Consider the following 9942-nt stretch of genomic DNA (forward strand, 5'->3'; position numbering starts at 1 on the left):
CCTAATATTTCTCAGGGATTTTTAGGACATAAACACAATGACATAGTGCTGTTCTGGGTTGGGGGGTGCTGCCAGTGTATTGAACTGCTATGTACCATCATCAAAAGACGCTGGTTAATATTCATCGTGTATTCGTCTGGAAATTCAGACAGCACATCCATGAAAGACAAAGCTCAGCCCCACTTGATGTCTTTCTGCAGAATTCTCAGAGCTAAGATGCCCAATGAAACAGAGCTGGTACAGCGGGTCCAGTTAACCCTCTTTGCCTGGTGTGTGCTAAATGACATGAGGCTTTCCAGGACACAGTGGAACACAATGGTCCCAGCACTGGGGAAAGAGAAGGCTATTTACAATTTGATACACAAGCATTGATCTATTATATGGTCATTGTCTTTGTATTTTTGAAATTCTGTATCTCGGGGCACCTGGGTGGCTCAGTCGTTAAGCGTCTGCCTTCGGCTCAGGTCATGGTCCCTGGGTCCTGGGATCGAGCCCCGCATCGGGCTCCCTGCTCCGCGGGAAGCCTGCTTCCTTCTCCCACTCCCCCTGCTTGTGTTCCCTCTCTCGCTGTCTCTCGCTGTCTCTCACTCTCTGTCAAATAAGTAAAATCTTAAAAAAGAGCAAAAGAAATTCTGTATCTCTGTCTCCCTCTGTTTTTTCCAAGAAGTGATCAGTGTGTCCATTTTGGAGCCAGAGAACATATCTACAGAGGCAAAGATGTGCTACCCTTGAGCCACCTCCTAGATTACTGATATAATTACAACCTTTGTCAAAACAAAGGGCTTTCTGTGAATTCCATAGGATGACATCTTTTCAGATCAAAGCTTATTCAGCTGGTATCAATTAAAATTCAAAATTAAAGTAAGGATATAAAAGTATTGTGATAGTTAATTTTATGCATCAGCTTGACTGGATCATGGGATTCCCAGGTATCTGGTTAACATTATTTCTGGGTATGTCTGTGGGAGTATTTCTGGAAGAAATTAGCATTTGATCATCAGAAGACTGAGTAAATCAGATTGCCCTCCCCAATGTGAGTGGGCATTATCCAATTCATTGAGGGGTTGAATAGAACAAAAAGGCAGAGGAAGGTTAGATTCAATCTCTCTCTGCCAGACTGAGCTGAGACATCGATCTTCCCCTGCCCTTGCTGCTCCTTGTTCTCAGGCCTTCAGATGCAGACTGGAATCTCCACCATCAGCTCTCTGGCTCTCGGGCCCGGGAACTACACCACCAGCATTCCTGGGTCTCCAACTCACAGATGGGCAACTGTGGATCTTCTCAGCCTCGATAATCACATGAGCCATCACCTTATAATAAATCTCTATCATTTATCTATCTATCTATCTATCTATCTATCTATCTATCTATCTATCTATCTGTCTATCTATCTATCATCTATCTCCTATTGATTCAGTTTCTGTGGAGAACCCTAATACAGGTATCTTTTATAGAACTCCTAAATCAGTCCTGTCACCTATATTTTTAACAGACTCGTTTAATTGACATTTAATAAAAATTTATGTCTAGGGGTGTCTGGTTATGTCAGTCAGTTAAGTGTCTGCTTTTGGCTCAGGTCATGATCCCAGGGTCCTGAGATCAAGCCCTGCATCAGGCTCCCTGCTCGGTGGGGAGCCTGCTTCTCCCTCTCCCTCTGCTGCTCCCCCTGCTTGTGTTCTCTCACTCTCTGTCAAATAAATAAAGTCTTTAAAAAAAAATATGTCTAGTATTCCTTTTCCAATAGTGAGGCTTCTGTTCCTGAAAAACGTAGGTTTTGAAAAACTTGAAATTGGGGGATCTTAAGACCTTAAAGTCTTTGGGATTAAAAATAAACTTACCTATAAAAAAACTTTAATGTAAATGTATTATTCTGGCCAAATTCCTTAGACTACCACTGATGCTATATCTACTATCTCTTCTCAACCTGGGTTTCTGATCTTGTCTCTGGACACTGCCCTCTACGGATGCTACTCTGTTAAACAGAGTCTCTTCTTCTTCCTTTTTTCTTCCCCAAGCACACTGACACTTCCTGTCTTGGAGCCTTTGCTTAAGGGCAAATTAGTTGCCAATAAACTTTCACAACAGATGCTGGAATGCATCTTGGCAATGTCTTCAGCAATAAAAATATACAGCTGTCTGCCCAGAACAGAACCACTCTTCTTTTGGGGAACACCATTGTTATGGACTGAATGCTTGTGTACCCCTTCCAAAATTCCTTTGTTGGAGCCCTAATCCCCAACATAAGGTAGTTGGATGTGAGGCTTTTGGGAAGTAATTAGGTCAGGAGGATGGAACCCTTATGAATAGGAGTAGTGTCCTTATAAGAAGAGGCCAGAAAGCTAGCTTGCTCTCCTTGTGCTATGTGAGGATACAATGACATGTCAGCAATCTGCAACCCAGGAGAGGGCCCTCACCAGAACCTGACTATGCTGGTACCTTGATCTTGGAGTTCCAACCTCCAAAACTATGAGAAACAAATCTCTGTTGTTTATAAGCCACCTGTCTATGGGACTTCGTTACAGTAGCCTCTACAGACTACAATAGCCATCGCCCCAACTACAAATCTAGGGTTCTAGGGAGGGATGGGGGCTGCCATTCACAATACCTCACACATCTGACCATGGTGACAAGTCCCTGATCTACCCAGACTATCTGAATCCTTCTCGGGGACTTTCCTAACTGGAGCTTACTTTCCTTTCTGGTCAGGAAGCCATAATGATGCAAGCATGGAGCCTCTTGAGGCCGAGGCAGGACAGTACAAATAGTGAATTTGCAAAGAGAAACAGAAGTAGAGACAGAATCAGCCAGTCTTAACTGCATCCCAGTTCCCTAAGGCCCAATCAAACCACCCTTCCTGTTCTTTGGTGATGTGGGCCAGTACATTTCCTTCTTATGCTTCAGCTACTTCAAGTACTCACAACCTACCAGTGTTGACTGATACTGCTGGATTTGCAGAAGACGCAAATTCTTAAAATGACCACTTTTGGGTATCAATCTTCAATAAAAGTTGAGTGCAAACTAACTTAAAAATGCTTGTGGCAGGGGCGCCTGGGTGGCTCAATCATTGGGCGTCTGCCCTCGGCTCAGGTCATGATCCCAGGGTCCTGGGATCGAGCCCCGCATCGAGCCCCGCATCGAGCTCCCTGCTCCATGGGAGGCCTGCTTCTCCCTCTCACGCTCCCCCTGCTTGTGTTCCCTCTCTCACTGTGTCTCTCTCTGTCAAATAAATAAAATCTTAAAAAAAAAAAAATGCTTCTGGCAGGGGCCTGGGTGGCTCAGTCGTTAAGTGTCTGCCTTTGACTCAGGTCATGATCTCAGGGTCCTGGGACCAAGCCCCACATCGGGCTCCCTGCTCGGCAGGGAGCCTGCTTTTCCCTCTCCCTCTGCCTCTGCTTGTGCTCCCTCTCTCGCTGTGTCTCTCTCTGTCAAATAAATAAATAAAATCTTTTAAAAAAATGATTGTGGCAATAAAATTTATCTGTACCAGTTTTCTGATTGCTGAAGTTAAACACAGGCATTGTCAAACAGGTTTATGAAAACTAGGACAGAGTATAAATGAATATCTCATATTTTTATCTGTACATATATAAATACATATAATTATCTTCTTATTTTACAAAAATTGGATAAGACTATGCATGTAATACCACAGCTTGCATTTTCCACTTAATAACGTATTTTGGACACTATAATATAGCAGTTCCTATAGATCTGCTTGGTGTTTTCAGTGTTTATTTTATGTTCAAAGTATGTCCTCCTAAATGTCTATCATTGGTAATGGCGGTCACCAAGAGTGCATGTTATCTCATTGATGGAATTCTAGCTTAGAGCCCAGAGAGACCTCTGCTATTGACTTTTTGTGCACAGGTAGATTTTGAGAGAATGTGAATGGCTCATTTTTCACCTCCATGATATAAATCATGTCAGACTATTGGCAGTATTTCAAAGTGCTGTCTCGATTCAGGGTTGAACCACACAAGAGAGCTAGCAGGCATTTGCCTGGCAGTCTGCCAGGTGACCTTAGCATTCTGTAATGTGGACAGTACGGGGGGAACAGCAAAGCCTGCTCACTCTGGACTTCTTGACTTGGCTTCATAATCAAGAGTCATGAAAATAATAACAACTAACAAAACAGCAACTTTCATTGAACACTTGAAAGGTGCCAGGGACCCTGGCTAAGCACTTGACATTCTTTAATGCTTATAATAACCCTAAGACTATCACTACTTTTAGTAATGAAACTGAAGCTCTCACCCATGGTCAGACAGCTAGCAAGTGGCTGTGCTGGGGTTTGACCTCAGGCTAAATAACCCTAAAGCCCATGCTCCTCACCAACATTTATTCTGCTCTCCAGTTTGCCCCACCTGACTTAGGACATGTATCTATCCTTACCCCAGGACTCAGGTTTGGGGGTGTAAGAATTTTTAGTGTTGGGAAAGTTTGTGGAAATTTTACTAACACCATTGCTGTTGGTTTACAAGAAATTTAGGGGAGGATATTATAAGATCCTTTTGGGTGGTACAATCTGATGCAAGAAAGGGTTAGGAGTTTGTGGGCTAGGGTTCTATTCCCTGACACCTCCAACATTTGTTGAATCAGACTTCTGAAAATAACATACATTAGGAAAAATATAGTTATGTGCAGTAACAAAATTCATACTAATTATAAACAACACCAAGCCATTAATAAGAAAACTCAACAGAAAATATGACTTTAGGAAAACTGGGTGATGTACTAAGTTCCTATTGCTGCTGTAACAAATCGCCCCAAACTTAGTGGCTTAAAACAACACAGCTTTATTAACTTACAGTTCTGGATGTCACGAATCTAAAATGGCTCCCACAAGGCTGAAATCCAGGTGCCAGTAGAGTTGGGTTCCTTTTGAAGGCTCTAGGGAGGATCCATTTCCTTGCCTTTTCTAGCTTCCAGAAGTGCATGCATTCCTGGCTCGAGGTCTTGCTCACTCTGACCTCTATTTCTGTCATCAAATCTGACCTCTATTTGTCATCACTCTGATGTTCCTACCTCCCCTTTTCAGATGGTTGTTATTACTGTTTTTCTTTTTTAAGATTTTATTTATTTCAGAGAGAGAGAGAGAGAGAGAGAGGGAGGAGTGGGGGGAGGGGCAGAGAGAGAAGCAGACTCCCTGCTGAGCAGGGACCCTGATGGATGTGGGGCTTGATCCTGGGACTCCGGGATCATGACCTGAGCTGAAGGCAGACGCCTAACCAACTGAGCCACCCAGGCACCCCTATGGCTGTTATTTTTTATAGAAAACCTAGTTTATTTTTTAATTGTGGTAAAATACACAAAACATAAAGTTTATCATCTTAACCATTTTGCAGGGTACAGTTTGGTATTATTAAGCATATTTACACTCTCTACCTATTAAACAACAACTTCTCCTCCTAACCCCGAGCAAGCAGAATTCTACTTTGTGTTTCTATAAAGTTGGACTACTCTAGACACCGCCTGTAACTGGAAATCTATGATCTTTGTCCTTTTGTATCTGGTTTATTTCATTTAGCATAATGTCTTGAAAGTTCATGTAATAGCGTGTGTCGGAATTTCTTTTTAGAGGCTGAATAATTTTCTATTGTGTGTAGATACCATGTTTTGTGTATCCATTCAACCATTGGAGGCTACTCAGGTTGCTTCTAGCTTTTGGCTATTTTTTTAGTTTCCCAGACCCAATCCCTCCCCCCGCAACACCAAGCAATTCTTGGACACCAGTGGGCTGAATGACCAAATATATATTTCTTATAAATTGTTATTATATTGCACTATTGTGAATAATGCTGCTATGAGCATGGGTGTACCAAATATCTCTTTCAGACCCTCCTTTCAATTTTGGGGGGCATATACCCAGAAGTGGAATTCTTGTATCATATGGTAATTCTATTTTTAATTTTTTGAGAACTGCCATACTGTTTCTCATAGCAGCTGCACCATTTTATGTTTCCATGAGCAGTGCACTGGCCTCCAATTTCTCTACATTCTTTTTTTTTTTTAAGATTTTTATTTATTTATGTGACAGAGAGAGACACAGCGAGAGAGGGAACACAAGCAGGGGGAGTGGGAGAGGGAGAAGCAGGCTTCCCGCCGAGCAGGGAGCCTGATGCGGGGCTCGATCCCAGGACCCTGGGATCATGACCTGAGCCGAAGGCAGATGCTTAACGGCTGAGCCACCCAGGCGCCCTTCTACATTCTTGCCAACATTTTTTGTTGTTTGTTTTGATAGTAATCATCCTGATGGGTATGAAGTGGTATCTCACTGTGGCTTTGTTTTACATTTCTCTAATGGTTAGTGATGTTGAACATCTTCATATGCTTAGTGGCCATCCTACCTCTCTTTTATAAAGACCCTTGTGATTACATTGGTTCATTTGGATGGTCCAGAATTATCTCCCCCTATAAGGATCCTTAAATTAACCCCACCTACAAATTTCCTTTTGTCATGTAACATAACACATTCATAGGAGATTAAGACATAGACATCTTGAGGGATGACAGGGGTGAGGGGGGAAAGGTCATTATTCTGCCTACCACAGGTAACTACTATACCACCAAAGCCAAAAGAACAAAAAGTTTGAAAAATGAATGTTTGGTTGATGATTTCAGACACTGCACAGAGTCTGTGTAGTCCAAAAAGATTTAGCTGCATTTTATGATCAGTGACTTTTGAGACAGCTTTTGGTAAAGTAGCAGGGCTGCAACTCAGGAGACGTTACTAATATTTTTAGGTAAACTACTAATTTGTGATTGTACTTACATATATATGTTTCTCCCTAAAGGAGCTAGTCTGTTTAAATTACCCAGAGTTCTCCTAAGTTCAGGTTAAAGTAAAAAACATGCAGTCCCCCACCACCAAAAAAAAAAAAAAAAAAAAAATCAAACCCCCAAACCCCAACATGCAGTCCCAGGCTAGTATGGCAATATACAGCAAATGGAAAGATAGACCAGTTATTATAAGAGGTCACTCGGGTCTAAACTAAGGTGTTGGGTGTGAGGGCAGATCACTTGTATGGAGGATCCAAACAAGGGAGAGATGGCAAGTACTTAGAGCAGTTGAAGGAGCTGGGGGGATCGTGGTTTACCAACAGACACAAGAGGGGAGTGACAACCCTAGGCCTAAGGAAATATGTGTTGTTTGTTAAGACAAGATGTGGATTCTGTTAAGGACTGACTGAGTCTCAAGATCCAGAGTGCTCTCCAGTGTTCTGCCAGGACTTTGGAAAGGAAGAGAGATTGTTCTAGCTCTGGAAAAAGCGCCAAGAAAATCGGTGGTAGAGGAAGAAATATGGAGATTGAGAAACTCTGAGGTAGCTCATCTCCAGCAATCTTAATCTGACTCTAAATTAGGAGGCACGATTATTTGCAGAGAGTAACACATGTGGGTAGAGGCCCAAGTGTTTCAGGGCTTATTGAGCAAAGAGATTTACAAGGCCTTGGGAAGTGTGAGGAGCCAATGAGAGACTTATAGCTGTGTATGAAGCACTCACTTGAAAGGTGGTCTTACCTCTAAGGGCACAGCTCCAGTGGAAGAGTCCTTCAAAGCAAAAGAAGGAAAATCAGAGCAAAGGGGAAGTCCATGGAAGCACCAACAGAAGGGAATTCTGGAAGTCTGACGCAGCGTTTGTAGTTATCATACTGAACTACCTATTTGGGGTGTGTCAGATCGTTTCAGTCAGAGAGTATAGTCAACAACCAGAATTATGCACCATGGTGTACTGGGGTTTGTTGATATACTCATGTTTCTGATTTTATGTATTGGAAGAATGTCAGAGTTGGCACCTATCAAGTAATAAAGGAGATTTTATCCCAAAATGCAAAGCTCATTTAATGTTGGAGATGGGCTACTGTAATATATCACATAATGAAACAGAATAAGAGAAAAACATGATTCCCTTAATGGATGCCAAGAAGCTATTCGATAAAATTGCATACCTATTTTTTATTTTAAAAAAAGGAACCTTATAAACTAGCAATAAAGGAAATTTTTTGACACATATATTCACACATGTACTCAAAGATACTTAAACATAAATAAAAGGCAAGTGACTGGAAAGAAGTAAGCAAAATTATGATCATTTGAAGACAGAATAATGTATCTAGAACATTCAGGAAAATAAACTACAAAGTCATTATTTTTCCTATAAAATAACCAAGAAGAGTTGTAATATATAATAGAAGTTCCACGCATAGTTATCCCCTCTGTTAGTTTCCTAGGGCTGATCCAACAAAATCCAATAGACTAGGTGGCTTACACAACAGAAATTTATTTCTCACAGTTCTGGAGGCTGGAAGTCCAAGTTCAAGGTGTCAGCAGATTTGGTTTCTACCAAGGCCTCGCTCCTTGGCTTGCAGGTGGCCTTCTCTCTGTGTCCTCACAGGTCTTTTCTATATGTATACACACCCCTGGTGTCCCTTTTTATGTAATGATCTCTCTTTTTTAAGAAAGGCAAACTTACATTGCTGTGCCTCATTTGGATATGTCTGGAGTCTTGGAAGTTTAACTACCCTACATTCTCCTATAAATGGACCTTGAGAGCTTGTTTGGGGGTTGTAGCAGGGGAATGCAGCTACTTGTATACCCTCGCCCAAAGAACAGTCCTTCCCTCTTTCAGGGAAGGTCATCTTCTTCCATCAAGCATGCAGCTTCAGGGAGGAACAGGCACGTGGAGCAGTAAGGGAGGAAGGGGACCCGCCCTAGCCAGCGAGATCAGCAAAATAAACCCTGGTGATCAATGGAGTGACCAATGTCACAGCCAGATTTCCCTCACATCCCTCATCTTCTCCTTTTATAGGGACACCAGTCAGATTGTTTTAGAGCCCACTCTAATAACCTCATTTTAACTTAATCACCTCTTTAAAGGCTGGATCTCAAAGTACAGCCACATTCTGAGATACTGGGAGTTAGGACTTCAACATAAGAACGGGGCTGGGGGTGCACGATTCAGCCCGTAATACCTCCAGAAAAGACACAAGACTTAAATACAACCCTAAGAAGATCTATGAACAACCTAAAGGAAGGCAGCCATACCATGAAATTGTACAGAAAGACATAAAGAATGGATAAATGGATACATACCATGTTCTTAGTGGGAATGTCTCAGTATTATAAAGTGCTAATTTATCCCAAATTTTATTAAACTAAAAGGTATAACACAACTGTAACCAAAAGCCCAACAAGACCTTCTTCACATCTCTTATCTTTTTTCTTTTCTCTTCCATATTTGTTACATTACCTTCAACTGTATATTCTTTATTTCTAACGGGTGTGCCACCATCACTTGGATCCATTATCTTCCACTCCAAACTGACCTTCGCAACTACCCTATACCTGGTAATGGGAGGTCATCACCTATGAGTCACACAGGAGAAAATCTCTGGCTTATCTGGGAAAATTCTTCTTAGTCCATCTATAAATAATCAATCAGTCTTATGTAGCCATTTTTGTTAAAGTTATACCTGTTCCTTCCATTCCATTCCCTTCTTACCTCACATTTGGATTTTCACTCTGCACATCACCATCATCTAGATTAATCTTTCTAAAATATTATTTTCATCATTCTCTTCCAAGTTTACAAATAATGGGTTTAATAAGTCTACTGGGCGACCTTGGGCATGTTAATCACTGTGCTTCAGTTTACTCATCTGTAAAATAGGGATAATAGATAATAGCATTTACCTTATAGAGTTTTCATGAAAATTAAATGTTACAAATTGTTAATTTGTAGAGCACTTAGAACAGTTAGCACTATCTATATATTTATTTAATAAATATCTTCCCCATTGTTTTACCTGGTCCTTAAAAATGCTCACTTTGAGGAAAACTCATTCCTGTGGGTTTAGATACTGTATGCCCTTTTCAAATGATTATTTCCAGAAACACTTGACAAACAGATTATCAATGAACACAGGTGTTCCTTACAGCAGTAT

The sequence above is a fragment of the Zalophus californianus genome, chromosome 8 (assembly GCF_009762305.2).
Source record: "Zalophus californianus isolate mZalCal1 chromosome 8, mZalCal1.pri.v2, whole genome shotgun sequence".
NCBI classification, from domain to species: domain Eukaryota; kingdom Metazoa; phylum Chordata; class Mammalia; order Carnivora; family Otariidae; genus Zalophus; species Zalophus californianus.